Source organism: Triturus cristatus, chromosome 2_1 (assembly GCF_964204655.1).
Source record: "Triturus cristatus chromosome 2_1, aTriCri1.1, whole genome shotgun sequence".
Classification (NCBI taxonomy): domain Eukaryota; kingdom Metazoa; phylum Chordata; class Amphibia; order Caudata; family Salamandridae; genus Triturus; species Triturus cristatus.
The window spans coordinates 69,960,378-69,976,627 of record NC_140581.1 but is presented as its reverse complement, the minus strand read 5'-3'; the positions used below and the strand labels follow the sequence as shown (position 1 = coordinate 69,976,627).

General features: G+C 47.5%; 2 protein-coding genes across 15 annotated transcripts in view; one reads left to right on the top strand and one right to left on the bottom strand.

The window, feature by feature from the left end:
- LOC146863756 (uncharacterized) overlaps positions 1–16,250 on the bottom strand; it is a 458,228-nt gene that overhangs the window by 286,047 nt on the left and 155,931 nt on the right. The gene's annotated exons all lie outside the window — the stretch shown is intronic.
- LOC146863757 (uncharacterized) overlaps positions 1–16,250 on the top strand; it is a 240,416-nt gene that overhangs the window by 175,642 nt on the left and 48,524 nt on the right. The gene's annotated exons all lie outside the window — the stretch shown is intronic.

Below are 16,250 nucleotides of genomic sequence, written 5' to 3'. Positions count from 1 at the left end.
TTCTTCCCTCGATTTTCACGGCTGTCCTGGTGGTAAGTAAAACTAACTTCGGTGACTTCCACCTAGGATCCAGTTGGGTCTTCCGGTCAAAGTTCCTGACCAGCACCAAGTCCCCAGGAATTACGTCATGGGGCTTCACCTCAGTATTGTCGGGAAAAGCTGCGGATACCTGTGAACGACAAGATTGTAGTGCAGACATCAAGGAAGCCAGGTAATCTGTCAGCATATTACAGTCAACGTCAGTGATTTTACGAGGTATAGGTGTCCCCCACATATTTGGTGGTCTACCGAAGATCACCTCATACGGGGATAGCCCTGTTCGAGAATGTGCTACCATTCTCATGTAAAAGAGCGCAACTGGTAAGGCTACTATCCAATCAACTCCTTTTTCTCTACATATTTTGGACAATCTAATTTTCAGAGTTTGATTATGACGTTCTACGAGACCTGCTGCCTCGGGATGTCGGACACAGTGAAATTTCCATTGATACCCTAACAAAAGGGAAACGTGTTTCATTAGTTCGGATGAGAACGGCTGGCCGTTATCTGAATAGACAACACGTGGTAAACCGTACCGTGGGAAGAATTCTCGAACTAACTGTTTGGCAGTAGTCGGGGCAGTGTAATCTGAAACCGGGTATGCTTCTGTCCAACGGGAAAGAGCACAGACAACTACGAGAACATATTTGAATCCTCGACATCGTTCCATCTGGATATAATCCATCTGGAGGACTTCAAAAGCATGATCGGGAGTTTGGAATCCACCCTGTTCTACGGGGATGCTTTTACCTGGATTAAACTGACAACATATCATACAGGTACGAACTTTTTGTTTAGCTGCGGCTCGTAAATGTTTGTTGAACCAAATGTGTTGAATGCTGTCTAGCATAGCTTTTTCTCCTAGATGCGCTGGACTATGTATAGTGTTAATGATGACTTGGACCATTGAGTCGGGAAGAAACCATATAGATTTTTCCTTCGTCATCCATCCCTGATCTGTTTGGATCCCTCCTAATTCAGTCCATTTCTTTATTTCTTCTGGTGTAGCGTGTGTCTGTATATCAATTACATCAAGGGCGGGATCCTTAACTGTCATGCAATGTGTTTGTGTCGGAGCTATTGTCTTTGTCATGTCAGTTGTGTGAGTCTGATTCTGAGCAGTCTGTTTAGCTGTTCTGTCAGCTAGGTCATTACCCTGAGAAATGATATCGGTAACTTTTGTGTTTGTGTGCGGTTCAAGAGAACCTCTACTGCGTGTGGTACTTGTACTGTCAGTTGGTGTCCTAACACTATGGCATCGCTTTGTCTGATTGCTAAAGCTGTTGCTGCCACCGATTTCAGGCACGCAGGAAGAGCCTGAGCTACTGGATCTAATGTACTAGAGAAATAAGCACATGGTTTGTGTGATCCTGCTTGTTCCTGAGTGAGTACTGACAAAGCAGTACCTTCGCGTTCTGTCACAAAGAGTGTAAACTGTTTACTGTAACATGGTGTTGCTAGGACAGGTGCTTGGCATAAAGCTTTCTTTAAGCTTTCAAAGGCGTGTGTATGTTCTTGAGTCCAAGGGAGGACAGTCGATGTGGCTGCCTCCTGTGTTGTCAACTGGATGAGTGGTTTTGCTAGAAATGCATATTGAGGGATCCACTGCCTACAGTATGAAGTGAGGCCTATAAAAGCCCGTACCTCCTTTTGTGTCTTGGGTGGTGGCATGTTAGCGATTAACTGAATGCGGTCGGATGTAAGCTGCCTTCCCTCCTTGGACAGCGAGTGCCCAAGGTAAACAACTCGCTGGACACAGAATTGCAGCTTAGAAGGGGACACCTTGTGCCCCTTGTCGGCCAGAAATTTTAGAACCGTAAGTGACGCTGTTTCACATTCATGTTCGCTTCGAGCGGTGATCAGCAGATCATCGACATATTGAAGCAAGGCAGTGTTAACTGGCATATGGATACTGTCAAGTTCTCGTTTCAGGGCTTGGCTATAGATGCTGGGGCTTTCTGTAAATCCTTGAGGTGCGCGTGTGAATTTAAAACTTCGTCCATTTAAACTAAATCCGAATAAATATTGACTTTCCGGATCAATTGGGACACTAAAGAAAGCATTCTTGAGATCAATTACAGTGAAGAACGTTGCTTATGAGTCAATAGCTGTGAGTAATGAAGAGATATCTGGGACCACGGGGAATTTTGGCACAATACATTTATTTAATTCGCGCAGATCAATAACTAATCGATATACTGGTGGAGCTTTTGGATCCGTTCTTTTAAGAATCGGAATTATCGGAGAATTACATACATTGGAGTCAGTTTCGACAACCACTCCTTGTACAATGAGCTCGTCAATGATTTGCAGTAAAGCCACTACAGCATCTGGTGGTAACTTGTATTGTCGCATTCGTGGTAGTACTATTCCTGATTTCAGTGTAACTCGATATGGTTTAATGTTCATGCAACCAACATCAGTGGGGCCTTGTGCCCATAAGTGTGTAGGTAAATTCTGCAGTCGGTGATCCATGTCTCTGGATACGTAGTGACCTTTAAAGTCACGTAAAAATAGTCGTACTCCTTCCGGAGAACAACATATTATGGCTCCTAGAGCTTTCAATGTTTTTATACCTAACAAGTTTTCTGGACATGATTTAGTAAGCAATAAATCTGTAGTACGTGTCAATGGACCAATCGTAAGTGGAAGAGGTTGTGTTACATCATTAATTATAGGTTTTCCTGAGAATCCAAGGGAAATATTCTGTGAGCCTGAGAGGGGTGCCCCTGGAACTTCACTACGTCTTATAGTTGTTCTGCTTGCCCCTGTATCAAGTAAAAACTTTCTGTCTTCCCCTAATAGTTCACTATGTACATAAGGTCCCTCTTGGTCTACAGGAACCTCAATAAGGGGTAAGCCAACTTCCCTCTCTAGGCTATTTCATGTGTATCGCTGATAATCGGGATAATCTGTTTGTGCATACTGATACATTTGTTGTGTTGTTGCTTGAGTTGCAGCAGTAGGCTGCGTTTGTGGTGGTGCTACGATCTGTTGTGGAGCTGCCTGTTGCGGAGCTGACCTAGGTTGTGCCTGCTGAGGCGTCTGTTGTTGATTCTGATCCTGTCTAGATGGACGTGGTCTCTCATGTGTTCTACCTGTAGCAATATTATATAATGACCTGGTTGTTTACAATAGTTGCATGTCCCTTTCGCAGGACCTATGGAATCACCCTTTTGATGACTATCAGCTGGAACTGACTGCGCAACAAGCATTTTCATTTTCGTATCTTTCATACGTCTCTGTTCGTGTTCTTGTTCTTCTCTAATTCTATTGTGATGATATTGTAACATCTGTAGCATCTGTGATGGGGTATTACCTTGCCAGGTACTTTCGAATTTCAATACTCTATTCTTGACTTGTAGCAGAGAATTTTCAACTAATTTTGTCACAAACAGATGTGGATATGACTCACCACTAGCTTTTATACCACTATTTATACTGAAACATTTTTCAAATCGGGAATAGAAATCACTAGTGTCTTCATCTGGTTTTTGTTTACAGGCTGAGATTGCACCCCAGTCTTCCTTTTTCGTAGTTAATAAACGTGGCAATACCTGTATTAGTAATCCTGCTAGTGCTGTAGTCTTATCCCCAACCCTGCTCCTGCAGCTCGGGCCTTTTCTTCGTTTTCTAATGCTGTCCAATCTATCTTTTGGTCTCCTACCTCCCATTCTTTTTCTTTGAGTTTTTCATAAACACCTGCAGGTAATAGGACTTTCAATATTTTCATAATATCGGGGTAGGTATACTCTCCCATGAGTAACATGTCTTTTATCTCACGGTGGAAACCTGCTGGATCTTTGTCATGACTGGGTACTACTTTCTTCATTTCTAATAATTCCAGTTTAGTTATAGGCGTGTATACAAACACACGTGTGAAATTATCATCGGCACCTCTGATCGGGTGCACTTCGCGTAACGGGTTCTGTCTATCTATGTGATACATTTTTCTTCCCATTATGGGAACTGGAACGTGTTCTGGGCATATGAAATTTAAATATTGGTTTCGGGATTCTAGTATTTCCTTAATCAAATCGGTACCTGACCCTCTCCATATGTTGGTGAGTAGTTCTGTCAATATGTCAGGTAAGGGTCCTGGATCAGAGTGTTGGCTTTTATATAATATAAGGAGGTGTTGAATCATGTATATACTAGCTAAACGCTGTTCATATGGGTCTAGATTCAGAAACGTGTGTGTAAGTACATCATCATTGTATTCGCCGGGACTGTCAGCCCATTGTACTGCTGACCTGACTAATTCTTGTTCGTCCATGGAATCGAGCACGTGGTATCCCCTTCGATCTCGGAGTAATTTATCAGCGGTTTGGAATAGGTGTTCAGGGGATTTTGTATTTAGCATAGGGTTTGGAAAATGTCTATTATATTCTGGACGTATTGGACGTATTGGGTCGTTAAAACCTCTGGTATTATTATGGGGTCTTCCTTTACTTACATAAGCTATCGTTTCTACTTGCTCTGATTCTTGCTCCTCCTCCTCTCTGTTTAGATCAGCGGCGTCTACCTCTAATCTTTCTTCGTGTATTCGTTCTACCTCTTTGCGGATCTTTCGGTACATAGCTACTATACATAACTGTTTATCATGTCTTCCTTCTGATATATTCCGGCCCCAGGTGACAAGTGTTTGCATCTCTTCCGGATTTACCCCAGGCCGGTCTTGATTTCTAATTACACAGTTTATGAGGAAACGTAACAGTTGTCCCTGTACCTCCGCTTTCTGGTACTCCATGGCTCTGCTAATACTTTCAGGGCCTTGCCCTGACTGGACAAAGTGATATATATTTTCTAAATGTGTATTCATTCCTGGTAACTTCGTTAAATATATTGCAGCTCGTCTAATACGTAATGATGACAGCAGCATTTCGTCCCGTTTACCGGGCACAGGATCATATCTACAATCTACTAGAAGTTCCTTAAGCATGTCGGGAGTGGCTAGTTTGGGCGTACGTTGGAGGGCTAAATCTCTAAGGGAAAATTTATTTCCTCTGGGTGGCGTAGAAAAAATGTCTGTCGTACCTCCTGTAGCACCGTCTGGGGTGCTGGACGTGAAAGGATTTGTTGAGGGTGAGACAGCAACCGTCGTTGTGGGAAAAGCTGTAGAAACAGATGTGCTTGTCGGAATGTGTGTCGAAGCGCGTTGTTGCGGAGGTACAGACGAAGGATCTTGGCGATGAGCATCATCGGCAAGCGGTCTATGTGGTGCGGTATTAGCATACTCGGGAGCTGCGTCATCTAAATAGCGAGAAAGGAAAACATCTTCTGCGGTTCGGGGATGTCCCTTGGGATGTGCTTTTATCGGAAACAATGGGGTTGGCAAGTCTTTTGGTATTTCTGGAGTAGCCTTAGGTAACCCTTCGGCCAGAAGTGGATACATACCATTCATAAGGGCGTTTCTTTGTCTATCTACTTGTTCTGATTTTACTCGGGTACCTTCCTCAAGTAATAGATTTTCTCGGACTTTATTTGAATTCTCCTTACCTTTCTCTTCCTGTCGGTGTGCTTTTTCGGTACGTCTATATGATTCTTTACGCCATAATTCAATGGCATCTTTCTGTGACTGTCTGGCTTTCTTTTTCCATAATTCTTCTTCTACTCTCATGATGCAATCTGCATCCCAGGTCCCCGCTGCGGGCCATCTCTGACTCTCTGGTAATTCTTTGGTGTAGTCCACCCATAAATCATGAAATAATACGGCATCTAGGCCATGCTTATGATACATAAAGTACCCTGGAGTGTCCCTCGGTGGGATGGGAACGGCTTCTTCGAGTACACCTTTTCTAGTTTTGATCTGTCTTAGTTTCGAAAAGAGCGGCATTTTCAGACCTTATTACTAGAACACACTTTATACAAAAAAACACAATAATGAACAGTCATTCACACCACAATATATAGAACGTATTTAAAACATTTAACGTTTAACAGTTTTTACGAACAATGATAACTAATAGAAAACTGGTTACTGACATTATACTGACACTAGATGATACTTATTTATATGTAAGACATACTATATTACTATATATACTGCTAAACAGTACAGATACACTGCTAAAACAGTGCAGACCGGATTTGTGCACCCAAACCCGTCTTGACCGGCACAGACTATGTGCACGTTAAATGCCTCCCCGGTAATGGTACTCACCGGGTAGCTCGGAACGGAAGGCCTCGGAACGGAACTTGAAACTGGACCGGACTGGATTCGACTCGACTGGACTCGGAACTTCGGAACCTGGCGGGTCTCTGTATACCTCGGATCTTGCTCTCTCAGCTAGGCTCTGGTCGGGATACTTCGCACTTCTCACCGCCTCGTCTGGGTGTTGATCGCAGCCTCAGTCGTCCCCGCTTGGCCGGAAGGAGACACAGGAAATCCTGCAGATACGCGTTTTTGTTGTCCGTTCAGCTGTGGCAGGAGACCGGGCCTGCAACGCACCACCGGCGCGTGAGATGAGAAAGTGTCCCTGTTCGGGCGCCAATTTATGTGGTAAATATTTCGTTACCGGTACTATTTTTTATGCGATATAATCTATCAAGAATAACTCAGTAAATATAAGAGGCAGAATCCGTGGTATTAGAGGTTTTAAAAGGCTTTATTCCTATACAAAGGAAGACAATTCGAATTCTGGGCCTTCTATTCCATCACCACAAAAGTTCAGGAAGGAAGGAACATATATTATTGACAGTTAAGCGGTTTTATAGAAAATGCATTACAGTGAAACAGATGCAAGAGGCGTGACAGCTGATAACTCAGATAAACTGTACATACGTAACTAAACATGGGTGTAACTAAAATACGTCATTTAAACATGATGTTACAAGTGGGTGGATCCATAAAAGAATCCTGCAATGTCAGCAGAAATATGTGGCAGAGATGCGCGCGCAGCTGCATGACGTGTGATTGACGTGCAACTAGAGGGTGAAGGAGACTTGACATTTAGCTCTACATGTGGAGACAGAAGTCTGGGGTTATGTCAACCTAATTCCAAATCATATCTAATATCCTATGTTTAAAGAACTGTGTTATCCAAAAGGAAAGGTCTCTTAGGATAGAATCTTATTCTATACTGACTATACTGACTATTAGCGCGTGTACAAGCGTCTAAGTGTCTACACTAGATGCGAGGGGGTAGGAATATTCCATGGTAACGGGGCTATGAATTACTTGCATGAGGACAGCGAGGCTTGGCCCTTTGCACGGGAGCTGGAAGAATGTTTACCTAAACTACTAGACAGGAATGCATCGGATGAGGAGCGAAGGAGATAATCTCGAAGGTGAAATACAGTTTTTGGCATGCGACAGGCTGGATCAGGCACCGTTAGCCGCGCAGGGAGTAAGACAAAGTTCATGGTCACAGATGCGGGCTCAGACTGGAGCTTTCAGAGGCAGAAAGCAGGAAAAAGGCTTGATGACAGAATTCGGGCCTACTCGCCTGAATCTGTAAAATGTGGAAAGTGAACCATATAAAGTCGGTGGCCTTTCATACTTAGGAATGGAATATCTGACCCATTCATGGCTGATCTGAAAGAGGACATGTTGACGGTGGACACACATATATTTGCGTCTTCAAAACTGGAGCAGGAGGGAACATACATGTACTTATAGCATGCACATGGAGCCGTTGGGGTCTACGATAGGGGACATAACTGATCACAAAATTCATATTTCCTCAAGGGGGAACACTTGAGATTTACTCCAATTAATGCCCACCACAGATAGCACCCCGAAGCGGATAAACTCCCACAGCAAGGGGTTAATATTACCCTGGGGATCTCTTACATAAAGCGTAATGTCGTCTGCGTAGAGGGATATCAGTATCTGCCGGAGACAGCAGCGAAACGCCTTATCCTGGTGAACTTGCCGCAGACGGGAGGCCAGGGGCTCCACCGCAATGGCAAATAATAGCGGGGACAGTGGGCATCCCTGTCGGGTCCCTCTGGTTATCAACAGCGGCTGACATAAATGCCCATTGATTAAGATTCTGGCTATGGGTCGGTTATAAAGGTAAAGTCGAGGAAAGCCCATCCTTTGCAATATCCCAAATAGGTAATCCCATTCCACCTAATCGAATGCCTTGGTGGCATCTAGGAACACCGCGGCAAGCGGGAGCTCCGGTGCCACCGTCTGTATTAAGGAGAACAAGGTCCGAAGATTGTGGGACGTCGCCCTTCCCGGTACAAACCCAGACTGGTCTGGGAGCACTAACTTATCCATGAGCAGGGCCAGGCGATTAGCTAATACCTTCGCAAGGATCTTGGTATCGCAATTCAATAACGACAGTGGTCTATAGGAGTCGCACGATTCCGGTGGTTTCCCCGGTTTCAGTAAAGAGGTGACCATCGCCTCCCGAATTGAGAGAGGTAGATCTCCCACTTCCAAGGATTCTGCATAAACCTCCTTGAGCAAGGGCACCATAATACTAACATAGCTTTTGTAGAATTCGGCTGGCAGGCCATCCGACCCTGGCGCCTTCCCATTTTGCAATAGCATGATTGCTTCTTTTATTTCATCCAGCTCAAATGGGAGGCACAAAATTTCCCTCTGTGTGTCTCCTAACCATCCAAGTGCCACTTCCCCCAGGAACCCTTCTAAGTCCAGCGGGCCCTGCCTCTGCGATGTGTATAACATCTCGTAGTGTTTATAAAATGTGTCTAGGATTTCCAACGACTCCCGCGTGGTCGCACCCTCGGGTGTCTGTATTTCCAATATATACGAGGCACTACGGGAAACCCTGGTCACCTCCGCAAGCGCCTAGCCCGGCCGCTCCCCTTCACCATATTTACGAGCTACCCAATATCTTCCTCTATGTTTCGCCTCGCGCCGCGACGCATCCTTATACTCCGATATTTTCTCCCGGAAAGTGTTTTGTAGTTGCCCAGCCTCTCCCCCCACCATTCTCCGCTCCAAGTCCCTCAGGTCTCGCTCTAGCTGCTGTAGTGTGTGCTGCAAATCGCGCAACACCCCAAAGCTCTTGGATAGGCAGAAGCCACGTATGGTCACTTTGAAAGCCTCCCATATCATTTCCACGCTGTCTACTGATCCCTTGTTCCTCCTAAAAAAATCCTCGATCTCCTCCCCCAGTTCAGCTTGAAATACCGTATCCAGTAGGGCCGTGGGCTGTAGCCTCCACCTCGGCCGAGGGGCACCATACCCTGGCATGGTTAGTGTCACTTTCACCGGGCAATGATCAGAAAAAGTTCTAGCCAGGTGTGTCACGCTATGCAGGTCCGTTCCCAACTCCCTTGACAGTAAACAATAATCAATTCTGGACCAGGTCCCTCTGTATGAGGTGAAGTGTGTGCCCTCCCTCCTTTGTGGGTGTAGATGCCTCCAACTATCTAGGAGACCCCCTTCCATGATGATGCTGTGCAAGGCTTCCCGCGCTCTGTTATGGTGGTGTGGAGCAGCATGGGATCTATCCAGGTGAGGCTGGAGCACCGCATTGAAGTCCCCCCCATATTATGTGTTTAGAGCCAATAGTTAATATTTCACTCCACAGTGCATTGAAGAATAGCGGACTATCCACATTCGGCCCATAGCAGTTGGCAAAGGTAACAGTGTCTTTTCCCAGTTGCCCCCACACTATGATATATCTACCCTGTGCATCCTCTAACACTCCTGCCCGCTCAAATCTGACCCGCTTCTTGAACACTATCGCTACCCCCGGGCATATGATGAGTACGAGGCAAAAAAGCGGTGCTCCGCCCATTTACTCGCAAATCCGCTACCTGCACTTGGGGCTAGATGTGTCTCTTGCAGCATTGCTACATCGATTTGCTGTCTGTCTAGATATGCCAGCACTTGCCGCCACTTCCTCCCATCTCCCAATCCTCTAATGTTCCAGGTGAGCACTTTAAGTGTGCTGTTATCACCCTGCATCTCCATTGCTCCTCCATGCCATCCTAATGTCTAGTGTTACATTCTTGTGTCTGAAGGTGTAAACGCACTTGGTGACCGTCTCCCCTACCTGAGATCTCCCCTCTCTTAACTGTGAGTCTCGTTGTAACCTCCGACCCTCCCCCTCCCACTGAAGCACCCCAATCATGCCAGAATTGTTCATCCCGCCCCCACCCCACTGCCCAATACGCCCCCCGTGTCGATCCCAGTACAGTCCCCACTGATGTGTGTCCCCCGAGATCAACCACAGGCAGTACCAACGAATTAACAAACTTCAAACCATGCACAATGGGTATTTACCAATGGCGGTGACTCCCCAGGTGACTCACGGCTACCTCGACACCGTCCGGCCTGCCTGTCCAAACTTCAAGCGGCCGCGCAGCAGTCAAGGGTGGCTGACTATGTCTTTACGTTGTTGAAGCATTGCCCAGTTCTCTATTCTTCGAGGGTGGATTCCTCTTCCCCCGCCACCCATTTTCACTGCTAGCGTAGGTGGGGCCACACAAAGTCCTGCCAGTCGGCCCTGTCATCCATTTCCTCTCTACTTCCATCGTTAGTCTTTTTCCGGAGTCGGAGCGGGCCCAGTGTCCCCCAGACGCGACGCCGTTTTAGGTTGCTTCTTCATTCTTTTCAGGAATTCTTCCGCCTGTTGCGGCGTGGAGCAAATTGTCTGTCTCCCCTGATGCGTGATGCGGAGGCGTGCCGGATACAGGACGGCATAGTCGATCCCCGCCTGTCGAAGTTTCTGCCTGACTGCCAAATATCTGCGACGCTCTTCCTGGACCTGCATCGTGAAATCCGGGAACATCGTAAAGGCCACACCCTCATATGACAAGTCTCTTCGCTCTCTAGCCAAGCGTAGAGCCACATCTCTGTCCCTGTAATTCAGCAAGCGAGCTATTATAGGCCTGGGCACTCCTCCTGGGGGCGGTCGCGGTCCAAGGGAGCGGTGGGCACGCTCCACTATAAAGTGGGGGGAGAGCCGATCTGCCCCCACCACTGTGGTTAGCAGCTTTTCTATATACTCCTCCATCTTCCCTGTGTTTGTGCTTTCCGGTATCCCCAAAACGTGGATGTTGTTTCTGTGACTGCGCGTCTAAATCCTCTAAAGCCTTCCAGGGTGTGCGCTATGACATCCATCCGTATCGCCATAGCGTCCATCTTCCCACCAATGTCCGCAAATCCCCGCTTCATTTCTAGTAACAGTGCGCTCATGCTATCCGTTGCCGTGGATTTCGGCACCGTCTGCGCCGTCTCCATGCCTCCACCCGTCTCCGGAGCCGGCGGCCGCGTCTTTTTTTTGCGTCAAACATGAGCCGCGATTGGCGTGCGTCCATCTTCCCCATCGAGCCCCAAGTTTAATCGTCGCTTTCAGAGGGTATGTTGCTGAGGCACCTCAGAGCACTCCCCTGTTGTTCTACTCCACTGTATGGTATTGGCGCCTCCGTGCTGAGGCGCTCCAGGCCCAACTCTTAGGTCGCCTAGGGCCCTGTATACCCCGCACCCTACTTCTCCGGAGGTATTCACTCAGCGCCCCCAGTGTCCAGACTCTGCACCACACCTGCCCAGGCTCCAGCTGTGATCCAATGGCCAATGGGTGGCCCCCTCTCCCAATTGGGCCTTAATGCCCTGCAGCAGGACCTCTCAGACGCTCCTCAGATTCATCCCAGCGGGGGCTATGGGAGCTCCTCCATCCCCAGCACACCGGCAGCAACAGCTGGTTCTCTCCCGCTCTCTTCCGCCTTAGTGCCTGTGGCTGGGCGCACCTTCGCCGATGAGCCCGCACTCTCGCAGCTCCACTCACCGCCAGGCCGCAACACCGCCCCCAGGCCCCGCAGTTAGCGCTGTCTTCACCTGCGCGCTGTGTCCGCTCTGGGGGTCGCTCCGTCAGATCCTCCGTCCCCCGTGCGATGTGGCCGTACTCTGCCACCTTGCGTTGATCGGCCTCTGCCGGGGCCCGTACGTCCGTCTTCCGGCCAGGACGCTCTGCCAGCGCCTCCTCTTTCTACCGCTGCTCAGCCCCCACCTGATGCATTCGTCCCCCGATACCGCACCGCTGCAGTTTCTCCGCTCCAGGGATCCTCGGGGGCTCACAGTGCGGGCAAAGGTGAATTCGTACTCTGGGCAGCCCGATCTCCGCTCTCTCGCTATCCAGCCCTCCGCCTCCGGCCCTGCCAGTCACCTCAGGCCTCCCGTCTCACTTGATGCCTCACGCTGCCTCACTGCTCCAGCAGGCAGATCAGCCGCGTCCGGGTTCCACTTTCCCCCCTTCGATCACTTAGAAGGTGAGCCGCCCACACACTGTGCTTACACCTCTGTGATCAGCAGGGGAGGGTGCGTTTCAATGTCTCGGTCTTCACACTTTTAAACCGAGCGAAGCAGGATGAATTCTGGATGAGCGAGTCAGCCCGCGGGAGCCTCACCAAGGGGCGGCCATTCCGCTCGTGCCCCACCTAGCGCCCCCCCCCCCGTAGTTTTCTTTTCTTTGATTTTGAAAGTTCGTTCTGACACCTTGGGTCCGGTCCTGGTATAAAAAACCAAACTCTTCAATGATTGACGGTGGATTCAAAATTTCGTTTTCATTTACCACACCATCTTCAGATGCTGTTTCGATATCTGAACTGACTACTGAGCTAGTTTCTGATGTATCTCCGCGTACACCTGGTCCTCTTGATGATTGTGTTCCCAAGGTACTACTCGCTTTTGGAAGTCTTTGTTTCCTGATATTGTCAAAGCGACGTGTATATATTTGCCCTCTCTGATAATCCTGGCGGTCCCGCTGGAATTCCGTCACTTTTCTTTCAGTTATAGACTGCTCATATTTAGTCAGACGTGTATTTAATTGGGATTGGAATTTTTTCATATCATCATCACCCAAAAGTTTCTTTAGATCATCTTCCAATATGGTGATTTCAGCCAGGATTTTATCGCGATCTTTTGAAGCATATTTTATCAATATCTTCATCATGTTTTCCGAAGCACGAGCGTTGTTTAGTGCCCACTCTCCCAGCATTTCTGGGTCAGGATTTTCATATGTAGGGGCTATTAGTACTCGTAGACCTCGGGGAATTCTCCCTACATCAAGGTATTTCATCAAGGATTTCACTTCCCACCATTTCGAAATTTCATTTTGCCGCAACTTTTCAAGCTTTTTACTTATTAATTGCACGTTGTAATCCCCCTCCTTTACTATGGAATCCACTCCACGTTTTGGTTCTGTTATTGCCTCGCATTGCTCTCTAAAGACAGAGTCGGCGGCTTCTTCTCGTAAATTCATCAATATTTCCATTTCCAAATCACATTCACTCACAAAGTGTGACTGCTTCCCACATCAAATTATGCTTAAATAAACTTCACGCTTGTTTCGCTTAACCCGCCGGCAATTTGTATTCCGGTCTCCTCTTCACGAACGTTTTTGGCCGTTACCTTCACTGCTTGTTGTTTCAGCGTTCCGCTTCCGATGAAAGCTCGCGATCAGCAGTATCGGCTTCCGGCATCTGGACTCGTATTACCAAGAGCAGGGGGGGGCCTTCCTCGTAGTGCTTGCAAACACAACTTCCAAACTTGCCAGGATATCGAGGAGGCACCAGAACGAGGTCGCGTCCGAGTCACCACTATCCCAGCGTTTAGTGGCTTAATACTGAACCGCTTCCAACTTCTGCTATAGAAATCAGACTACGACACTTGGATAAGCTTCACCATCCAGCTTTTAGTTTATTTGATTCGCTTGACGCATTTTGGCACACTTGCCTTGTTCACAATGGAAAGTCTATAAAAAAAACACAATTTTTAAACAGATAGTCGAGGTCACGTGATAGTTTGTCACATAGATATGGTAAACAGACTATGCAAATGCAGACACCATCAATTGAATTACTGGGACCAGCTCATTAATCCAGTTGTTAAACATCACTACCCGACCCACACATGTAGTATTGTAAAAATCCATATTACATATGTTAAAACTTAATACAAAATGTATACCATAATTTTTGAAGATAAATTATCTTTCTGAAAATAAGTTTTCACCATCGAATTGAAATTCAATTTCCACATCATTCGCTATTTCATGATAAAATCTCAAGATAGCTTAAAAGTCAAAATATCACTCATGGTATACTATATATCATCACATGCAATCAACATTGATGTTGGTCTCAGTGTCCATTTGATATATATATTATCTACTGACGGTTGCCAGCAGATAGTTATAGTTAGGACCTAGTTTCCATAGGAAAAGCTTTTTTTTTCCCCAATATCTTTGGCGCTGGTTGACGAATATTCGTGAAATTCTCCAAACTTGTGGCCCGCTCCGGTCAGCTCCTATCCTAAAAGCTTCGGGGTGATTCGCCAAGTGGGGGCTGAGAAAAAAGGGGGTCCCAAAACGTGTTTTCTCCATGTTATTTCCCATAGGAAAAGTTAGACACGACTAAAGCCCGAACTCCTGAACGGAATTATGGAATTACCCCAAATTTGGAAAAAAGGTAGCCCTTGGTTCAGAAAGAGAAATTTTTTTAAATGGTGTAAATCCATTCAGTAGATCCTGAGAAATTCAAAAAATAGAGGTAAAGAAATCTAGGAAATTTTAGACACGGTTACAGCTGAAACTGCTAAACGGAATTACACCAAATTTGGAAAAAGGGTAGTGCATGGTTCATAAAGCGACCTTTTTTATAAATGGTGTAAATCCATTCAGTAGTTTTCGAAATATTAAAGGAAAAAAATCTTTATATATCTAACTACAAAATCACAAGCTTGGCTCTAATTGGATGCCAACACTTCAATCCAGGAAGTGTTGGCAGACATCTTGGTGCAATGCTTTTTAGGTCTCGCCTAGTGACGCAGCACATGCGCTACCCACTACACAAACACCACTGCATTGCCCTAAACCTTAAAACACTACAAAAGCACGATCCCCTACACTGCCGAACACCACTTCACTGCCCTAAACCCTAAAACACCACCCTCAGCACAACCCCCTACAATGCCCGAACACCACTGCACTGCCCTAAACCCTGAAACACCACCCCAGCACAACACCCTACACTGCCCGAACGCCACTGCACTGCCTTAAACCCTGAAACACTACCCACAGCAAGACCCCCTACACTGCCCGAACACCACTGTACTACCCTAAACCCTGAAACAACACCCCAGCAAGACCCCCTACACTGCCTTAGCACCACTGCCCTGAACCCTGAAACATCACCCCCAGTATGACCCCCTACACTCCCCAAACACCACTGCACTGCTCTAAACCCTGAAACACCACTCCAAGCATGTCCCCCTACACTGCCCGAACACCACTGCTCTGCCCACAAACCTAAAACACTAGCCCCAGCATGACCCCCTACACTGCCCGGACACCACTGCACTGCCCAAAACCCTGAAACACTAGCCCCAGCATGACCCCCTACACTGCCCGAACACCAGTGCACTGCCCTTAACCCTGAAACACCAGCCCCAGCACGACCCCCTACACTGCCCAAACACCACTGCACTGCCCTAAACCCTGAAACACCAGCCCCAGCATGACACCCTACACTGCCCGAACACCACTGCACTGCCCTAAACCCTAAAATACCAGCCCCAGCCTTACCCCCTACACTTCCCGAACACCACTGCACTGCTCTTAAATCCTGAAACACCAGCCCCAGCCTGACCCCCTACATTGCCCGAACACCACTGCACAGCCCTAAACCCTGAAACACAACCCCAGCAAGACCCCCTACAGTGCCTGAACACCAGTGCACTGCCCTAAACCCCAAAACACCACCCCTAGCAAGACACACTACACTGCCCGAACACCACTGCACTGCCCTAAACCCTAAAATACCAGCCCCAGCAAGACCCCCTACAAGGCCCGAACACCACTGCACTACCCTAAACCCTGAAACATCACCCCAGCAAGACGCCCTACACTGCCTTAACACCACTGCCCTGAACCCTGAAACACCACCCCCGTATGACCCCCTACACTGCCCAAACACCACTGCACTGCTCTAAACCCTGAAACACCACTCCAAGCACGTCCCCATACACTGCCCAAACACCACTGCTCTGCCCACAAACCTAAAACACTAGCCCCAGCATGACCCCCTACACTGCCCGAACACCACTGCACTGCCCAAATCCCTGAAACTCTAGCCCCAGCATGACCCCTACACTGCCCGAACACCACTGCACTGCTCTTAAATCCTGAAACACCAGCCCCAGCCTGACCCCCTACATTGCCCAAACACCACTGTACAGCCCTAAACCCTGAAACACCACCCCAGCAAGACCCCCTACAGTGCCT